Source organism: Sciurus carolinensis, chromosome 11 (assembly GCF_902686445.1).
Source record: "Sciurus carolinensis chromosome 11, mSciCar1.2, whole genome shotgun sequence".
Lineage (NCBI taxonomy): Eukaryota > Metazoa > Chordata > Mammalia > Rodentia > Sciuridae > Sciurus > Sciurus carolinensis.
In genome coordinates this window covers 100,252,889-100,275,742 of record NC_062223.1, presented here as the reverse complement: position 1 = coordinate 100,275,742, position 22,854 = coordinate 100,252,889, and the positions used below count along the sequence as shown (strand labels likewise).

At 32.6% G+C, this 22,854-nt stretch overlaps 1 protein-coding gene across 1 annotated transcript in view; it reads right to left on the bottom strand.

The window, feature by feature from the left end:
- Positions 1 to 22,854, bottom strand: part of Cntn5 (contactin 5) — a 1,239,665-nt gene that overhangs the window by 800,892 nt on the left and 415,919 nt on the right. The gene's annotated exons all lie outside the window — the stretch shown is intronic.

The window sequence follows — 22,854 nt, the reverse complement described above, 5'->3', positions numbered from 1 at the left end:
TTAGATAGCATTTGTGGAGAATCCTGCCATGTGTATGACATGTACGAGGAATTCAAAGAGATTTAGCTTCCTTCCTCCTTTTCTTCTCCTTACCGGATAATTTAAAATAACGAGGGAAATACTCTTAGTGCCAATTACAATTTGTGTCAATTCATTTTTTATTGTATAAATTGTCAGTTATTCCACCTGGGATTAACACAAATCCCTTGCAAAATGTCATCTAACGTAAGTATCTCACAGACTAATTTTTATGTGCATTCCAAATGAAATGAAAACATACAGGTTCTTAAATGTTTTAATATCAAAATTTTTACATATGGCATTGAGTTTTATGAAAAAGCCAAGTGATCTGCTTGAAATATTTAAAAATCCAGGATTAGGAATGAGGTAAAAGTGGAGTTTTTTGATTTTTTTTTGTATTATATTTTATAAGCAAGTGTATTTTTTACAGTCCCTATCAACTACCTGAACAATGGAAAAAGAAATTCACAGATCCTAACCATCTTCTCCTTGGTCACCCTCTCCTCATGTTCTCCTCCACGTCTTTGCATGAGTTGCACATGTGCCCTTGTTACATTTTACTTTGCTCACATTCCATTCTTCCAAAATAGAAAAAAAAAAACAACACTACAAAAAGGGCAACATGTATGAAGTTGACCTTATCTTATCACACAATTTGAGACAGATATTAATTATAATTTTCAAAGTATATTTGTCACTATAACTAAAATGGTGAAAATAATTTTTTCATTGCTATGACCTGCTATTTACATATCTCATTTTAACTTAAAAAGAAAAGTTTCACATATGATTTAAGCATTGTTAAGACAATCATTTTCTTAACAACTTGCTCTTTCTTTTTATTCTATCATTTGGGGTATGACTTATTGCCTGGCAAACAATCAGTCTATAACACAATTGATCCTATGTGAATCATTTTCTCTATATAGGGAAAGTGGCCAGATATACCCAGCTGACCAGAAAATGTTCAGTGCAATCAAGTATATAGGAATAACCATATTCTTTTTGTTTTCCATAAACATTGTAGATATACACAATTGTATAATGTGTATGAACTTTTATAATGCAGTTTAAAAATATTTATCTTTCAAAGTATAACTGGCAGTTGTTCATTTTATAAGATAATAGCAACTTCTATAAGCAATATTTACTATTTAGTCAGCTAATTTTACAATTCTACATTTTGTTTAAAAGTCTTCTAATAAAAGCATATAGAATAAAAGCGTAAATATATACAGAATACATATTCATTTATGACTTCCTGTTTGATCCCTAATGTGAAAATCATCATGATTCTAAAAATGATTACTAGGAAGAGGGATAAAGTTTAAGTGTTCATATTTTTAAAAGTTCAAATTTCACTTTGAACTTATGAAATATATCAGTTTTCTCAAAGTATAACCTAAGGCTTATTAACTACTTCCTATTATACATAATATATGCATGTTCATACAGGCAAAAAATACAAAGCTGTCTTTGTCAGTTCATTGCATTGAATGGATGTCTTTACCTAATAATACTACAAAATACGTTTTTCCTCTGAATTCCAGAGGTAGAGAGAATTTCAAGAGAAAAAAGGCTCATTTTTCTTTAGCAGAATTTTCATTAAATCTATTCAGGCTGTGGCTTTCAATTCTAATTTTACATATATTTTATCAAAAATACTAAATTGTGAGAACTTCTGACTACTGTTAACACTTTTTCCTTGAAAAGTACATTCAGCTGGGTTATCCTATTTTTTTTTCTTTTATGAAAAAAATATACAAAATAAATTGCTCCACAAATATGTATAAACATAGGAACTGAATAAACAGAGCTTTTTAGATAAGAACTGTAAAAGAGTCCTTTTTGTTCAGTCATCTGTGTCTATTCTACTTAGTCTGTTTCTATTCTGCTTAGTCTGTGTTGATACCTTTACATAACTGAAACATTATACATTTTTTACTGTAGATATATTTTATTACATAAAAATTTTACATGTTCATATTTATAAAAGGTATGAGATGAAAACCTAATGTCTTTCTTTCTTCACTATAGTAGGTTCCTCCTCCATAGTCCCACTGATTCCAAGGACCTGTTATCAAAATGTTTACTTTTGAAGTAATTTTAATTGTATGTATAAAATATATACACATGCATATTTTGTATATGTACAATATGCACTTTCATGAAGCACATATTACTCACAGTGGAATTGCTATGTTGCATTTGTTAGTTTTCTCATGAACAGTACTGTAAACATGTTTACAGATCAGTAATCTTAGAAGTGGGTTAAATCATATGTATACTATTATAATTTGGAACTGGAATGATTCCCAAAAGCTCACGTGTTGAAGGTTTGACCCCAGTTCAGCAAATGTTCAGAGGCAGGACTTTTGGAAAGTGACTCAATCATAAGGGCTCTGATCTCAACAATGTTAATCCATTCATGGATTCATACCTGAATGGACCATTGGGTGGCAGTAGAAACTGTAGGAGATGGAACCTAGTTGAAGTGAGGAGGTTCTTGGGGATATAACCCTGGGGACTATGTCCTATTTTTGGCCAATTTCACCCCTGCCCACTACACTTCCTGGCTGCTATGAGGTGAGCTGCTTTCTTTCACCATGCCCTTTCACCATGATATTATGCTTCACCTCAGGCTCAAAGCAATGGAGATGAATAATCAGTCTGAAACCACAGAAACCCTGAGCCAAAATAAAGCTTTCCTCCACTAAGTTGATTTTCTCAGTTGTTTTGTCACAGCAAGAAAAAAAAAAATGACCAACACATGCAGTTTTTGTTTGTTGTTTCTAAGTTGACCTCAGAAAGGTTATACCAATTTACACTTTCATCAGGCGTGGCTGAGTCTTTTTTTTCCCTACACCTACAGCAATTGAGAAATCTTTAAATCCAATATGTCAAAAAAAGGTATCTCATTGTTGTATTTATTTATTTAAATCATTCACTATAGTTTACATATTTCTTGCCCATTTTCTCTTTTTGTGAGTGATTTCTGCTCATATTGTTTATTTTGGTTCTATAATAACTATCAAATATAAACTGTATTAGGCACTTAATTATATGTTAAGCACTACCATAAATAATATTCTGATAATAACCAAATTATGTCCCACAATAAACATAGATTTGTTTTATTCCATGTAGAAATTAAAAAAGATGAGTTGAGAAAAGGCTAAGCAAGATTGTACATGGGGTTATGCAAATATGAACAGATGCATTCAGGACTTGAACCCAGGCACAGTGTTTGTGTTTACTTGCTGTGTTTACTTGCTTGTGTTTAGTTATTTGAATTCTTTTATATTATCTTGGGAACATTTTTTTCTATGTTAAGAAAATGAATTTATAAAATTAGAATTCAAAGTCAATTTATTAAGGAAATTATCCCTATGTTAAATGATCACTAATAATTTAGGAACACAATATTTTTTCTATTTTGTTTACATCTCTTATTTTATTTACTTATTTGTTTTCATAAAAGTATCCTATTCAAATATAAATCAAAACCTATAGGTCATTATGTTCATATTAATTTATGAGATTTCAAAAATAAATGAGCCAAATATTTTGTTGAGTCAGAATCTAAAATTCGTTTCGATCAGTCCTACATTAAAATGTGTTCAACATAACTTTTTTTTTTTTTATAGTTGAACTAGTATCTTTATTTCTTCTCAGAAAGCATGAGGGATAATTCCCATTTTAGATATGTATAGAGATCTGGGTTAAATTAATATTAATGTCTTCTTTTATTAAATTCCACATCTTTAATTTTTATTCACTAAATTTATTTTGAGCATTTTTCATGTACTATGGCAAACTGTCTTCCGTTTCTCAGCATACTATGGAACAAACAAGCAAAAAATAATGCAACCATGCTTCTTAAAGGAAGATCATAGTGAATTTAGGGCTGAACACAGCACTTTCTATTCTTTGGGACAGAACATCTAAAATATGTATGAGCATTCACTTTTTGTAAGTATAATATTGTGGGATGATTTACATTCATCTTACTATGATGCTCTTCCCCCACTTATGATGACACTTTTCTTATATATCTGTAAAAGTTCTCCACATATTTGTAGTAGTGTTTTTTTTATCTCATTTTTATACTTTATGTATTTAAAAAAATATTTTACCTTGTGCATAGCTGACTCTGAGATGCTTTGGTCGATACAAAAGCCTACATTTTTTAAAAGTCATTTTGTATTTTTTATTAAATGTTCACTATGCTCCTTAAAACTGTAATTATTTAAAAATATTATACAGGAAGAGGGTAAAGGTCATATCATACATGGTAGGCATGCACCTAAACATTTCATATGCATCAATGTTATTATTTGTTCAAAAAGGTTATGAAACAAGTATTATAATTCTCATTTTCCAACCAAGGAAGAAAGAGGGAGCTTGGTGAAGTCCTGTGAACTGTCTAGTGACCTGTTCAGGTACTCTGGTTCACACCGTTTCAGTGCTCAGATCTATGCTCTCACATTATACTATCTCTAAAACATATCTCTGTCCTAACCCTGAACACATCTTATGGGAAAGCATTTGTTTTGAGTATGAAAATGTCATTTATTTGATTTTATTAGCTCCTGTTTTAATAGAATATGCTGCTCCAGTAATATAGTAAATAAAAGAAGAAAAAAAAGGCATACTTGATAAAAACATAGTTCTTTTATATAGCCTTCTTAAACATTTATGAATACCTTCAGTCATGTAGTATTTATTTATCTTGAACTACAAAATATAAAACAAGTTTACATTTAATGGAAAAATATGGCAAGTAAAAAATGAGTCATAATTGAGTTATTAATATGTTTTATTGCCAAAATTAAAAAATCAGAGTAGAATAAGGGAAAAACAGTACAACAAATCCAGATGCACAGATATATTAATATTATGTTGAACATCCTTCAGGAATATTCTCATAAGTTTGTTTTACATATTTTAGATCAGTGTAAATTATGTATGGGTCTCAATCCATTTGTTGGTCAAGAAATCACTTTAATATGTCATAATCTGTATTAAGATTATTTTAAAACAGGAAAAAATTCAATATTTAGTAAGATGATCTTTGTTTTGAGAAACTTGTTTTATTTGTGTATTATATATTATGTGTATATGCAAATAATATGTATAGTATATTTCTTATTGAAGGTAGGGTTCAAAATATGTATTCACATATGTATTGACTTAGATCTTATGTTGGATGTCATATTTTACTTTCCCATGTAGATTGCATTTTCTAACTCTTCAGACATTCTTAAGAAACATAATTTCCCAGGCCATGGAATATTTCTAGAAAGTTTGTTCTACCATGATTTTACCAATTATATATTCGCAGGGCATTTTGATTGTTGCTATTTTTTTGTAATGAATAATCCAATGATTTTGCTGGATCTACATTTATGTTATTGAAATGAATTCCTAGAATTAATGTAATGAAGTAGAGAGATAGTGAGTTTAAAATCACATTAATAATTATGATTGTTTTATTATACATATTTTATTAAAATTCTACTGTTTATATATAAAATATGATATTTTAGAAACTTTAAATGAGAAAGTAACACTTTATTTCTAGTATACAAACATAAATAGTAATTTTATTTTTCATGTATTTGCTTACTTTTTACAGTGACTATTTTATAAAACACAAATTATCTATCTGAAACAAATGGCAACAAAGCAATCTAAGAATAAATAGGAGGTGGTGGTTTCTGCAAAGGTCAATGCAAGAGAGGGGTGTAAAATAGCCTTCCATTAACAAATATAAACATTTCATGAATGAAAATCTTCAATCATGATTACATGATTGAAGGAGAAAGATCTTGTGCCATTTTATGGAGGGAGATCATTTACCCCTTTTTGAACAGCTACTCAGAATTATTGAAATATTTATTTATGAAGGATTTTCATTTTTAGCTCACTGCTGAGCTAGGCCCCCAATTACTTTGCTGACCAAGAAATGATAAGCATGGGGACAAGCCGCACCACTCAGATTCATGGATCGAAAAGTCCAAGATCAACCCCCAGTAACAAATGTTAAAGCTGTCAAAAATACTCAGAGCAACGGGCTGGAATGCATTATGCAGTAGCCTAAGGTGAGGGATTACCTCCTGTTTAGTCAAGCAGCTCGAACATGGAGGCCGAAGCCACTGTACCTGATCCGTTATGACTTTGAAAAGTGGAAAGAACATACACTAGTAAACCCACACAGAATTCAGACTAGGTGATTAGCTAGCCCTTGGCCTGGAGAGTGTCATTCATTTATGGACCAATGACCATAAGCCTTGCAAAATGTTCCTGCTGATTAGGTTCAGAAAATTCTATGTGGGCAGAGAAGGAAGATCCTTCAACGGTGCAGTGAGGCCTATATTAGGAATGCAGAAGTTTCATATTTTTTGAAAAACAAAAATAAAACCCCCGAACCTCGAAGTTTCTACCATTTAGGGATTGGAGGGAAGAGCATATATTTGTGTTATCTTCCAGCTTGCAAGTCTTGGGTATATAAAAATGTAGAGGTAGCTAGGAATACTATGAAATCTCCCAAAGATTGGATTTACGGTACATACGAAAGTCCTTGCCAACTTTCTAGCATCACTGTTTGGATATACTGTCTAAATGATGAGAGTGAATTATTCAAAAGTCATGTTGAAAAAAATCCCTTATACTCTCAAAAAACTCTATTCTCCCCATATCTCAGTTACTTCTAAAATTAGCTGTCATAACTAACTCTTTCTTCTGTAAATAATATTCAGTAGAGTAATAGAGAGAAAAGTACTGTTAATCGATGTCCTCACATCACAAAACTACAGGAATTTTTACCATTAGAGATTCATTGCTTTGAGGTAATGTGCACCTCTTTTAAATGTTAAATCCTTAGTGGAACACCTTATAAAAGCAGTGAATGATCACTAATTTTTAATATTAACTAATTGAATCAAATGTTTCTTTTCAAACAGTTCACAACATTGCTTTGGGCTAGTTATTATAATGAGAGTGAGGAAAGAATATATATTAAACACAAATAAATTTGGATGGAATGACATTCTTGTAGCAGAGTCAACCAGATGTTAGCAAAGGGGATATAGGTTCTAAGAATGCATGAAGTCGATGCCAAATATTAGTATCTATTCTGTTGCTGTTGTCCTCCTATTCTTGGCTTTCTACATTCTCTCTTCTTTTTCTTTTCTGGTTAGAATTCTGAGAAAAATAAACTTGGGATCCTGCACCCAAGAAGTCTGTGACCCATTAAGGAAAGTGACACCAAAAACAATGAACTGTGATCCAATCTCAATGTGAAGGGAATGTTAAGAGCAAGGGGTTCATCTATGGAATCAGAGATGGAAGTTTCCAGTAAGTAGAGAATCCTTCATTTCAGAGTTTGAAGAATACTTTCCTAACAATTTGCTTGATTACACACCAACCTCCTGCTTCAAATTCAAAGTTCTGTTGAAAATATGGGCTTCGGTAAGAACAAAAAATATTAAATTAGACTACTTATTTATTAATGGGTTATGAATTTTATAAATAGTTTTATTCTTCAGACAACATGACAAAGCACTTGTCTAAACCCATGAGTGCTAAGAGTATTATAAAACTATAAAGAATGGTAAAATTCTCCTTTACAAATATTAGTTGGTCATATTGTAACTATATTAAACCTGTGCAGCCCTGTTTACCACAGATTTATAATTAAAGTACATTAGCTCATGTGAATGAAGACAAACTTGTAAGCCAAACAGCCAGTGGAGCAATTAGCACACGAATATAGAGAATGAATATAGAAATAGAACATGTAAATTGCTCTATTAAAGTAAGGTTTTTGATTCAAATACATTGTAATTGAAACCATATTTCTTGTTAATTTAACTCAGTCTGCCCCATATTTATTGAATGCTTGTTAACTAAGGTAGATTATGCCAATAAAATAGAACATTTTTTTAAAAATAAAGGATGAGACAAAGATTCTGTCATCAAAATAGGATATATATTACATATTAAATATTTCAATGTTGTATGTGATACATGTGTCTATATATATATACATATACAGATACATGTGTGTGTGTGTCTATCTATATATCAATTATTTACCACATGCCAGGCACAGTATTATTAGAGTCTGGGAATGACTAAATAAGAAATCCAGCTTTTGGCCTTCAGTAGTTTTCAGTATAGCAAAGGTGAAAGACAAATCGACAATTATGTGCCATATACCTGATGTTGCCCAGGCCACATTAAAACAAGGGCCTTATTTCAAACTCCCAGAATGATGAAAAGATTTCTGGAGCTTTATTTTGTCTGATGAACTTTGGAGGATGCCTGCTGTTAGGGTAACTAAAAAGAATGAGCAAGATGCTGGAAATCTAATTTTTTTTTTTTTTTTTTTTTTTTACAGGAAATATGGTCTCTTTTTTACCTCATTAGGTTGCTGTCTTTTTCTGGGAACAAAGCTTATTCATGTTCGTGTAGCAAAGAAAAAGAATGGATCATCTATTAGGCCCATTCAAAGGGAGGATGGCATTAAAGTCAGGTTGTCCCCACATTCCAGCATCTCTAGTGTATCATAAACGTGGTAGGCACAAAGTGACAAAATACATCAAGGAAATGAAGGATAAGAAGGAAGTGGGAGTAATATATGTATCATAATTCTGGTAAGACGATATATATTAAATTCCAGGTAAAAATGTAAAAGGACTTAAATAAAAATGCTATAAGATAGATTAGGATAGATAAATGACAATTAGGATGTGATACTGTCAGTGTTAGACTTTTCAGCAGAAAGGCTGGGCATGTAACCCACAAAGATTCTCAATTTTTTCCACCTGCCATCAGTGTGGAATGACTGAAATATGACATCAATTACTGAAATGCGGACTAAGAACTTTAAAAAATAAGATTTTGAGGAGATGGTGCATGAAATAATGAATTAATGAATTTGAAGTGCTTTTGGTAAAGATAGATGAAAATGAAAAGTGGATCATGTATAGATCTTAAATTTGCCTCTAGGATGGGGTTTGGTTAACTTTTTCACTGTTATGACCAAAGGTATGACTAGAACAATTTTAAAAGACGAAAAGTTTTTTCAGGGCTTAAGGTTTCAGAGGTCTTAGTCCATGGAAGGCCAGCTTCATTTCTTGAGGCTTGAGGTGAGGCTGAACATCATGGCAGGAGAATGTGGCACAGGGAAGTAGTTCACATCATGGTGATCAGAAAGCAGAGAGAGAGTCCACCATCCAGATATCAATATATATCCAAAGTCATGCCCCAATTCCCACCTCCTCCAGTCACACCCTACACTTCAGTTACCACTCAGTTAATCCCTATCAGGGGATTAAATCACTCAATGGGTTAAGATTCTCACAACCCAGTCATTTCTTCTCTGAAACTTGTTGCACTGTCTCACTTGTGAGCTTTTGGGAGATGCCTCACATCCAAACCATAACAGACCGTGTAAGGATAGAGAAAGGCGGGGACCTAGAACAGAACTCTGCTTCTGTTGATGAGATGCAATTGTTGGGGCACTAAATGTGCAACAAAACAAAACAAAACACCAAACAAAGAAAAAACAGAAAGCAATATTTGAAATAGCAAGATTCTAAAGAAATTAAATGTGACAAAGCCAAGAACACTGCAGCATAAACTAGGTTTTATTCTTTACAATATAAAATGTGTTTGAACCCATCAAACTTGATTGTTAGCAATGAGTAGCACAAACAGAATTAAATTATCTGGAAGTATTGACTGAAGCATAGAAAGAGCACAGAGCTATAGGTGGGAAGATTAGACACATGTACAATCTGAGGATTAACTATGCCTAGCAATTTCAGAGGAGCTATCAGTGTTGTAATTGTGTATTATTCAAAGCCATGAATCTTGAATGATGGCCAGGTTATCAGGTTAATCATTTAGACTCATCAAATGTGGGAAAATATACAGAATTACTAAATTCCTACTCATCAGGTCTTGTAGATGTTGTCTTGTTAAATACTGAACATATTTAAGAAGAGCCTTTTTTTAACCCCTGTTTTTAAAATAAGGGTATTATCTTGGAGAATTTGAATGACATATTTAAAGTCAAGCAGAAATAAAATTAGTTCCCAAAGCAGATGTGTCTAATTTCTAAGGGGGAATGATACCATTGTTTTAAAAATAAACCACTAAATTATTTGCTAAATGGGTAATTCAATGAAGGGTTAAATCACTATTTCCTTGGTAATTGGAATACCTTCTATCCATGTATGAAATCTAAAACATTATTTTTGCACTTGGAATGGAACACCTTGCTTTTGAAGCTGCAAATGTATTATTTTGCAACTGCAGCCTCATGCTTGATGCCAGGAAATGTGGCTTGCTGTGTCAGTGGTTTCTTAAAGGCTGTGTCGATACTTCAGGTTTACGTAGTAGGGAAAGAACTCAGAAGCAGTGAGATTTCAAGTATTTAAATTAAATACTGTTTAAATAAATTAGGGGAACTTAAAACCTATTCTGAAGGATAAATTTCAGTGTTCTCTCCTTTTATAACTGACGCGAGCAGGACCCCATCCTTTTCGTGAAGGAGCAGAGCAATCACTACAACAGCAAGTTGTTGAGAAGCTTGTAACTCAATACTCCAGTTACAGTTTAGTGGAATAAAAATTTGAAGTCAATTATATAAATGGCAAGGGAAAAATACACACATGTATACACACACAAAATGGAATATATATATATATGTATATATATGAACTGTATACATATATATGTGTAGATATATATATATATATACTATACATAGGCACACATACACACAAATGGACTATAATATGCAAATACATATGTACATATGGTACTCCATAAAAAGGTTTTTATGCTACATTTTTGGAGGAATTTTTGATATCTGAAGCATTTAAATGAATATACCCTGATAATCAAATTCAGATCTTAATTCACACAAAAAAGGGATAGTATAAGTTTAAAAAGCACCTGTTAATTAGTATGTATCTATTGCTATTATATTTGTACGACATGATCTGGAAATAATTTAAATATGCTTAAATAAATAATACTTCAATAAATTATTTTCTACACATATCATGGAATATTAGTCATTTAAAAGAATGATATTTATTGATAATACATAATATGCTGAAAATATTCTTAGGTGAGTTAAATAGAGAGCAAGTTTCATACATAATTTATATAAAGAAAAAAGAAAAGAGTGAGGGAGGAAGGAAGGAAGAAAGGAAGGAAGGAAGGAAAAACGCCAATATACTTTTGTGTAGGTATAGACATTTTTCTGGAAAAATAAAAAGGAGGAGGAAAGTAAACAGAGTTCAGAAAAAAAATGGATTTTTCACCATGTTAAGTACTTCAAGTCTCTCATTTGTCTGTCTTTAATTATAATAAACAAGTGTTAGTTTTACATTTTTTAAAATAAAACAAATAGGAATAAGTTCTGTTGTGCTATTGCACAGTAAGGTGACTATAAATAATGACAATGTACTATATTTTGAAAAGCTACAAGAAAGTATTTTGAATATTTTTACCATAAAGAAGTGATAAATGTTTATATTTGTTTAAAATAATGTAAGCATAGCACAATGTATACATGTATTGAAGCATTACATGATACTCCATAAACATGAATGATTTTTACATTTTTTGTGTCAGTAAAAATTAATCTAAATTTATAAAAGGTAATATTGTTATTAACTGCAGTGTCTTAAAGTGGCTAATTTATATGTATATTTGACTCAAGTTACTACACTTGCATATGAAGAAACAAATTTTTAATAAAAGATTAGAAAAAGGCTTCCTTGATTTCATGTGACAGTTTGGCTTGTAGAAAACTTAATATGGTAAATTTCATCAGTAATCCAATACTTACATCTTTGAATTTGCCATAAAGATACCAAAAAATAGTGTTCTACAACTCAGTGAGAGCAGTAGGTTACAAAGATCTTTTTATTTTTTTATTTTTATTTTTATTTTTTTTTCAAAGATCTTTTTAAAAAATAATTATTACTAGTTTTGGTTTTAGTGACCCTCTAATCAAAACGAACAAACTAAACCCATGGCTTAACATAATAGCTTTTTTGCACCTGGATAAAAACAAATAGTTTATGTAAAATGCAGTCAGTTTTATTTCCTTGTTTACCTTTGTTTCACCAGTATCTGTACCTCCTGAAACATGTTTAAGTGACTTAGAAATCTATCCATTTGGGTCTATTGAACTAAGTTTGGAAATTTGACTAACAAATTAGGCCTTTGACTTTTTTCTCTTATTACTATTACCCTGTAAAAACCAATGCTTCATTGAAGAGAATGCACAGTTCCTAAACTTGAGAGATTGATCTTTCACTTCCTTCAGATAAAGCACAATTTGCAAGGTAGTTAATATTTCCCAAATTATTGCCAATCTTTACAATTTGTTTTTTTCTCATTTACCATAATTTAATACATTAATGTCATGATAAAATGCTATTGCTTAATATGGTGAAAAATTCTTCAGACATTTGCAATAAGATTTCTTTCAAATAAAGTTGCTGTAATCACATAGAGACATTTAACTACAGGCAATCGATAGTGGTCAGTACTGATAGGCAAGGGACATCATTTTCCTGAGGACAAGATGTACACCCTGTCTCCTCTGGCCTGGCCATACTCTGTATCCATTGGTGGAAGAGATCAATATTATGGAGAGATTTTGATGTTCAGCTTGCCATCTCACGTTCTTTAAAAAGTCTATATTGTAATACAAAACTAACATTTTTTTCTATGATGGGGAAACCGTAAAGAAGGAAGTATGATTTTAGTTATGTTGTAAAATGCATTTCATAGAAAACACAACAGAATAGAAAACAACATGATCTGGAAAATATAACTGACTAATAAAAAATAAAAATTTTCATCATTAACAAAAGGAAATATGACAAGTATGTCAAATAAATGTCAGAATTGGGTAAACTTTAACATTTTCAACATAGACTCTTTGTTAGAATAAACTTTTTGTCAGGAACTCATGTAGGATTTTTATTTGAAAGAAAACATTAATACTGGCCAGGTTTCTTATTCCTTTTCCATTGCTATAACAGAATATCTGAGACCAGGTACTTTATACAGAACAGAGACTTTTCTCACAGTCTGGAGGTTGGGCAGTCCAAGAGCATGGCACTAGAAGAGCCTGCTGTCTGGTCTGGCAGTTCCTCAGGTAGTAGAAGGCAGAGAGCAAGAGACTGAACACTGTGAAACCTCTTTTGTAGGGGCCTTCATCCTGTTTACCAGGCAGAAACCTTCATGGCTTAGTCATGTCTTAAAGGCTTCACTTAATATTCTCACACAATCAACACTCAGCATCAGATTTTAGGCTTTTGTTAAAAATTTAAGACAAACACAAATTACTAGGAAGTAATCCAAGTTCAAATTTAGGACTATGAGGATATTATCAGAAGTAGAATTTGGAACAGCACTGCTTCATTTTAGATATATTATTGATAAAAATACATTCTCTCTGAAAGTTGTTTGTTGCTGCTGTTGCTGCTGTTGTGTTTGGATTTTAACTGAGAACAAAGGTAAAATTCAATACTGCTCTAAGTCAACAAGGGAATTTCTTGGCTCTTGGGATTGCCAAAGTCAAAGATATGGCTGCCACTAATCCTACTGTCATTGGAAGTTTTCCATACCAATCGAAGCTCCATCTCCTTACTCATTCCAATGTGTCAGGTGTATCTTAAAATTGGTTCCCCTGAGAACAAAATGGACCACATACATTCTCACTGTAGTGTGCATAGGAAGGCAAATTGTTTTTCTTTCACCCCCTTCCAAGGGGAGAAGAAATATATTTTCCCAGGTTACCTAACAACCAATAACACCCCACTTTCTCCTGCTGTCTTATGGATTCATCCTTAAGCCACCACTGATGACAGATGTATGAAGTAACATGAGTGGTTTCTGCAAACACAGCCTACTTATATATCATTGTCAGGAAGTCACCCTTATTCAGGCCCTCCGTCTGGATGCTGAAGTGGGGAGCTTTTCCAGAGAAAGAAAAAAAAATCTCAGAAAAGGGAAGATCAGTGTTAGTTAGGAAGAGGGAAGTAGAGGAATTTAAACAATGAACCATGCTTAGTAAAGATTTCCTGTGAGTAGGCTGAATTAGAAGGAGGAAAATAAGATAGGAAACAATTAGAATAACTCAGATTGAAGATGATAAAAGCTTTGAGAAAGAAAATAGCTGTGGTAATGAAGAGATCAAAAGATATGGGAGGCCAAAAACTGTAACAACAAATGGCCCACTGACTTTACCCTAAACTGCAATAATGCTATTTAGCTATAAAAATAAATGCAGTATAATTGCTATATATTATGTCTTATTATAAAAATCAATACTGTTTACAAATTACAATTTCAGAGGAACTAGAGGAATGCAACAAAAATGACAAAAAGACATGAACAATGTGACCTATTTTCTCTCAGTTTCTAAACCCACTATGGCTCTGTGGGGACCCATTAGGTAACTATAAAGATGTTACCAGAGCAGCAAGTTTAAAATGGTCCAAACCATGAGACTAAACACACAGTAGCTAACAATGTAGAAAAGATATCTCTAGTCAAAATTAACTTTGGGGAAACTGTCAGTTGAAAAGAAGTTTGATGACCTTTGGGACAATTTGAAATATATCTCATATAAGTTAACCAGGGGACTCTTTATTTTTTGTTTATTTATTTTTTGCCAATTTTACTAGGTAAATCTCTAAAGTTATCCTTAAACGTGTATAAAGAAGTATCCTGCAATAAAATTTGATGATTCCCTAATATGTTCTTATTTTGTCTATATAGTAATATACTTCCTCACTTTTTCTTAGGGGGTGGGTACTGGGGATTGAACTCAGGGGCACTTGACCACTGAGTCACATTCTCAGTCTTATTTTGTAATTTATTTAGAGACAGGGTCTCACTGAGTCACTTAGCACCTCACTTTTGCTGAGCCTGGCTTTGAACTTGTCATCCTCTTGCTCAGATTCCAGAGCCGCTGGGATTACAGGCATGTGCCACCCGTGCCCAACACTCTCCTCATTTTTTGAAAGCTGTGAAGTGCTTTCCATTTTCACACCTGAATGAAGAAAACTTCATTTTCCAACAACTAATATTTAGTTGTGTTTCTTTCCAAGTTCACATTGTTATGATTATATGTTGGGTTGAGCTACATGTATATGGCTTCATTTCTTCTAGCATGTTCTTGGGCTTTTTTTTTTTTTTTTCTCTCTCTCTTTTTACTAGTTTTGTTATTCTGCTGTATGTTGTTATTGTCTTTACTTGGAGACTGAGTACTACTGTCCCTCTCTCGATTATGCTACTAAGATGTCCCTGGATGAAAGGCAAATTATGTATGTGGGTTCTGTTTTTCTTTGGCTTCAACTTCCATCTTTTTTTTTTTTCTAACAGACAGAACTACCATCAAAGGCAATATTCGCTTGTATGTTTTCACAAATGGTTTCTTAACTGACCAGTTTTTCCAGGATATCTAACTGTATTTCTGTCATCATCATCTCTATTCTATTTGTATAAATGTATAGGTTTACTGAGGAATAACCTTTTTCTATAAAAATTCATAGGCATTATATTAATATTTTTCCACCTTGGATTGCTACACAATTGTTTAGAGGGTCTCAAATTTGTATATTTTTATGTTTTTGGAGCACTTACATGGGCCTTACTGTGCTTAAGGACTCTTCACAAATACTTTCTCTTTCACTGGTCAAATTTGATGTATATTTCACTAACATCCACATTTCACAGATGAGTAAACTGAGTTCTAGGGGGATAAAATAACTAAAATCAAACAATTAGGAAGAATTAGAGTCTATACTTGAATTATGGACTATCAAACTAAAAACTTAATACCTTTAATCACTGTACCTTGCATCTTATTTTTCCTTTTAATCATGTTTAGCAGGAACCTACATTTATAGTTCATGCTTTGACATTATACTTGCTGAAAATACATTAAAATCCATATTTATTTATGAATGGGCAGTGTTTCCACTACATTTAGCCCCAGTTACCAGGTTTTTCTCTTGAGAAGTCATCCAAACAACTTCACAGACATTGTAGCACATTTCTCACTCAAATACCTCATCTGGAGTATCTTTCGTGATTGCATAGGGAGAAGCAGACTTCGTTTAATGCTGGCATTTCACTTCCTCAGCATTTTCCTAGACAGCCATTGATCTGATCTGTGGAATTATCTCTATGCCTTTACAAATGTTAATTTATTTCCTGTTTCTGAATACATCAGAGGGAATCTCCCTTAGGTCAAACTTGAGGATTAAAACTGGATTATTTTCTTTTAAGACATACAGAGAACTTTTTAATGTATCAAACACTATACAGTGGAACTTGCAATTCTGAGGACGAAGGAACAAAATGAGTGAAGGCCACTGAAATAGGAAGCCAGTCTATCTGATGCGCTTATTGGGTTCATGACAGGCAGAGGGCTGTGGCTTTAATTCTTTGAGCTTGTGTTTCTTTACCTGTAATGAAGATAATAATAGGGCCTATCTCTAGTGTGTTTATATGTAACATAAATAAAGGGCTTAGCAGTGGCTGGTCTTTAGTGAGTGCTTATTAAGTGTTAACTCCTATTGTTACTATTTCAACCTGCTTCCGTGGGAAACATCAAGTCTATATTAAACTAATTTGGTTCTTTTTTCTTTGTACACAGAAATGGAACAACAAATTGGATTTTTAACCCAAAACAAAACAAAACAAAAACACTATAGTAGATATTAGAAATGAGAAAATGAAAAGAAACGTTCTTCTCTTTGAATTTATTGGAAGTCAAAAGAATCTAGGACTTCATCCAACCTTTTTTGCCTCTCCTTACAAATCATTTTCATGGGTTCCTAGTCTTCAACATATTCCCCCTTTTTTTTAGTCAGCTTTTTTACTGCTGTGGTCAAACAAAAAACTTGACAGGAACAATTAGAGGTGAAAGTTTATTTAGGCCTCATTTCAGTGGTCACAGTCCATAGATGGCTGACTCCAGTTTTCAGGGCCTGAGATAAGGCAGACTATCATGACAGAAGTATGTAACTTACGGAAAGCAACTGGAAACTTGGTACCAGGAAGCACAGAGAGAAAGAAAGAGAGAGCTCTGCTCAACAAGGACAAAATATAAAACCTAAGGATAGGTCCCCTGGGACCCACCCGCCTCCTCCACACACACCCTACCTGCCAATAGTTACTGCCAAATTAATCCCCATCAGGGGATTAATGAACTAATTAGGTTAAATCTTTTCTAACCCAGTCATTTAATCTTGCATTGTCTCACACATGAGCTTTTGGGGAATACTTCACATCTAAACCATGACAAATGTCAATGTTCACAGTGTTTAACCTCAGTTCCTTCACTTTTCTCCATCAAAAACAAATGCATGAGTACTTCTGTCATTGAAATTTCACAAACATGTAAATAATCATTGACTCTTGAGTCTCTTAGTCTATTTGTAGTCTAATGTGTTCAATAGTTCTCAAAACATTTGTACTGATATACTATAGAAAATTAAGCAAATGTGGCCAAACAATAATTCTCTACCACATTGTTCTTCTTAGGGTATTTTCCATTTTATTAAGTGGTAAGTGAGTCCAATTGTAGATATCCAGTTCTAAAAACTAGACTATTTCTTCTTTCTCACTTCCTCATTCAGTCCTCAAATCCTGTCAACTTTGTTTTTCCAAGTCTCTCAAATCTTCCTTTCTACTTCTTACTACTTCTTACTCAGATCAAACCTTTGTCAATTCTTTGTTAGATTTGTACACTATCTCTCAGTTGCTCTTCTGAATTGCAAGACTTCCCCTTTTCCAATTCAATCTTTATCCTGCTATCAAAGTGGTCTTTCTAAAAGATTAAGCTCTCTGTTGCTAGAAATCCTTCATTGCTATCAAGACAGAATTTTATAATACATCAAAGCCTCTGTTTCCTTGCTGCTAACCTCCTTTCTGACTTTCTGAGTAGATCATACAGATATTGACTAATTCTAGAAACCATCCTATCCCATAAGATAGGTACATGGTGAATGACTCATTCATAGATATATAAATATATAATATATATATCTATGAAGGCATGATTCAACCACAGATACTACAGATACACATTTACAAAAAATTTAATCCACTAAGAACAGGATTCATACTTTTATTTTTAAATTTATAGAGTTTAAATTGAAAAATACTACCTTTGTATAAATCATAATCAGTTTCAAAGTATTAGTAAGCACCTAGGACAAGTTTTTAAATTTATGAAAAAAAGAGAGAATATATTATTCTTTCACTTTAAATAATAGTTTCTTTATTTTATTATTTAAATTTTATAAGTATAATCCCACTATTGCAGTATAATTATAAACAATAGTGGGATTAATGATTCCATATTTGTGCCTGCAGATAACATAATTTGATGAGTCTTATTCCTCAGTACATCCTCTTCCCTCGCCCCCTCCCACCATCTACTTGCTCTACTCTACTGATCCCCTTCTATTGTTGTTATTTTAGTTACAACATTAAAGTATATATTTATATATATGTGTGTGTGTGTGTGTGTGTATATGTGTGTATGTGTGTGTGTGTGTATGATTCAGGTCAAGGTGAATATCTTAGAATTAATATAAAGCACTGGAAAATTGCATAACACCTTTACTTGCTCATGAACAGGGGAATGTATCCATCAGTTCTGTTAGTTTGCATTGACTCAGCTGTTGAAAGCATGTGACTCTTCACCATGCTTATCTGTGACAAGCCAATTCTCACAGTCCCCAAGGTTAACAGACTGGACAAAATGCATGTAAAACTTTTATATTCCACAGTAGATTATCAGATTTTTTCTTTATTTTCAGAATCCCTGAAGTGTTTTTCTTCAAGCATTAAAGTTACATCAGTTTGTTGGACTCCATTACCAGCAAGTAACAAGATTTTCTTCACCTTTTAAACTCAAGATCTAAAGAGTGTTAGTATATCATGAAGCAATTATTTATTCCAATTAAGATAAAAGGTATACAGTTCAAAGGATTTACCACTGCCATTAAAAATGTTAGACAAATGGATGTATTTTAGGATTAAGTCTTTTTAAGCTCACTGGTGAGATACAGCCTGGTGGGAAAGCAAAAGGGTACTGCAGTTTCATTATTTTGGAGTTAAACTTTAAATACTGAGTATGAACATTCCTCTCAAGATTAAGAGGCATTTCATTTAGTCCTTGGTTTGCCACATGAAGTTGATTACTTCTAAATTTGATAGAATCCTATATAGTAAGTTTCATCAATTCCAGGGGAGAACTGTAAAGTTCTGACTTGAATGTCTCAGAGTGGTGCTATGTCAAATTAAGTGAATGTGTAGGCACCTCTATAGATTTTAATTCTCAGAAAAACCAGCTTCCTGCAACATTTCTTTTTCCTATAATAAATGACTACTAAGAGATTAATAAAACCCTGTAACAACCAATATCAGAATGAACATGTACTTTAGTATAGCTATATACATTGCTTTTGAACTTTAGTACATTAGGTAAATCTTACTAAAATTTTATAGAAAATTAATGTACTATAATTCATTATTAAAGTAACAAGCGGTTCAGATCACATATAAGAAAAGTGAACCCTTTAATTCTTTATGTGTTAAAAACACATAAGCCAAACATTTGTTCAAGTGTCATTTAATCAGGGGGATGCTTCCTGATCACCCCAAGCCTCCTCTTTATTCTTTCTCCTGCCTTATTTTCTCCTTCATACCCATCTTTAGTGACATGACACTATACATATATTTGGTTGTTCTGAGTCTCCACTATACAGGCCTTTGAATTAGTGCCATTTTTGTTGGCACTTATGATTCTTCATTACTATCTGTTAGCTACATTCATAAACTCAAATTAAATATTTGATGGATGCTAGACAAGGTTGATTTTAGTTATTGGTCAGAATGGTAAAAGGAAGAGGATTATATATTCTTCATAACCTCATCTGTTAAATTAAAACACTAATAATGTCATTTAAGGGGCTTGTTTAAGAAATGTGGGCATAGATATATTCATCTCTTGATTATGGTGATGGTTTCAGAAGTGTATGTTTATGTCAAGACATCAGGTTTTATATTTTAAACATATGCAATTTACTGTAGGTCAATTTAAAACATAAATTTAAAAGATTAAAAAAAAAGAACTCTCTGACCTTCCTCTGAAGTAGTTCATTAGACTCTTAATCCAGAGGGGGTCAACACATTTAAGAGTGTGTCGAATGAATACAAGTGAAACTTTAAAAACAGAGCTATTGAGTTTACTAAGATTGTTTTAATTGCTATTTTTCTGATTTTAGTTTTTGAACCAGTGACTTAAACCAACTTTGAATTCTAGTGCATTCTTTAAGCAATCTTGTTCTTCAAAAGGAAGAATCATATCTCAGACTATCACTTTTTCACTCACATATTATCTACACATATTATGTGTAACTAAAACACAACAAAATCACAAGTTTCAGAAAGAAAATTGGCATCTGAGGAAACAGCAGAGGCAGGAAGTTCTCTTTCACTTTCTCCTGCCATTCTCCCATTAAGCAAAAAACTTAAAAGAACTCTCTGTAGATCCTTTGCTTTTCCATGTAAACTTCAGTGTCAACTCACCAAGTTCCTAAATAAATGTCTGCTGGGATTTTGATTGGGATTGTGCTGACTCTATAAATGGATTTAGGGAGAAATGATACATCTTCACAACTTGAAAAAGACTACCAAAGTTTGAGGGCTGACACTATCTGATTTCAAGACTTTCAAAGACACAGTCCTCAAGACTATGTGGTATTGACATTTAAAAAGATAAATAGATCAAAGGAACAAAATAGAAAGCCCAGGAACAGTCTACTATACAGATAACCAATTTTTGATGAAGTTGCATAGACAATGCACTGGAGATAGATCATCATTTCAAAAAATGATTAAAAAACCCCACAATTTGATATCCTTATACAAATAATAATATGAATAACAATAATTAGACTCTTATTTCATATCATATAAACTAAAATGAATCACAGACCTAAGTTTAATGTTCATAACTGCTCTATGTTGGATACAAACCAAATTTCCACCAATGGAGAATGGATAAACACATGGTGTATATTGACACAGTATAATTTTAGGTAGCAATGAAAGCATGGACTATTAATATATGGAATGTTACGGCATCTTAAAATAATTTTGCTGAGCAAAGGAAGGCAAACCAAAAATATAGATACTATATTATTCCATTTATGTAAAATTCTAGAAAATAAAAACTAATTTGTAGTGACAAAAAAAAAGAGAGAAAAAGAGACTTCATAGGGTCTAGAGGGAAAGGAAGGGAAAAGAAGGAAAGGAGAGGTGGATTACAAAAGGACTCAAGAAATGTGGGCATGGATATATTCATCTCTTGATTATGGTGATGGTTTCAGAAGTGTATGCTTATGTCAAGACATCAGGTTTTATATTTTAAATATATGCAATTTATTATAGGTCAATTTAAAACATAAATTTAAAAGGTAAAAAAAAAAAGAACTCTCTGACCTTCCTCTGAAGTAGTTCATTAGACTCTTAATCCAGAGGGGGCCAACATATAACCCAGAGGAGCAATATGCCTCTAATTCTGAAGATTTGGAGATACCCAGAAGAATCTGTTCAAGCCAACTTTGGTAAGTTCCCTCCAGTTAACTGTCAGATCATACTCCTCTTTATTCAGTCCTACTGCTATACTGTTATCTACTCTTCCTTAGACCTATGCATAAAAAGGCACAGTTTTCTCTGTTTCTTTGGGGCATTATTGAAGGAACCCATGTCACGTAATAATTATATTAAATAAATTTGTTATACTTTTATTTTATAAACCTCTCTTTGGTTATAGATTCTCTGTCTTGAACCTTGTGATGGGTAAGAAGAAATTGCTCATTCTCCCCTATACAAAGGAAAATCATTTATAAAGTAAAAAATAAAAACAATAGGCTGGTTATCACATCTCTATAGCACTAATCACCTTCCTTATAGCTATATCTTTTCAGAAGATTTTACAATACAGTTATAGTTAGTTATCACAAGAAGCTTGGCAAATAAAGGAGAGTACTGAGGTAGGTATGAACATGGATTGCTTGGCAATATTCTTCCAGTTCGAAGATCTGAAAGTAAAGAGTGGGATAACAGGGCCAAGAAAATCTGTATAATAAGAGCTAATTGACATGAGTATGATCATAAAACAGATTTTTGTTTTTCATAATGATGATCATGAAAACTCACCGAGGATATTTTAACAATGAATGAACATGAGGCATCCCATATATCAGCCAGTACTTCTACTCAGCCACCCAACCTGATCAGATTTGTATGAATAGTGTCCCTGGTGCCAAAAATAGCATGAACCCAAAAGAATGGTTTCATCTCAACAAAGATGATGTAGTTAGAATCACTTCTAAATGTGCAACTTTTCAACAGAAACAAAATATGAGTTCTTTATATGGCATGATTCCTTGAAGGAACTGGGTCAGGTTGGTTAAATAGGGCCATTGTACCTTGCAGTGGCAGCTATTAGAAGCTTCAATACCTATTCAGGATAGGGATTTATCTTTCCTGCCTGTGTCCTGTCTGCACAACCATTCAAGGGCTTAGAAAATTCATAATGCACTGATATGCAATTTCATCCAACATCCCAGTCAAAAAGGGAATTTTGTTGAAATAGAAGCTGCAACTATAGGAAAATGAGCACAAATGCACTGATAATATAGGTTCCTCATCTACCCAGCCAGGCTAATAAAGAATTGACCTACTTAGACTCAGTTA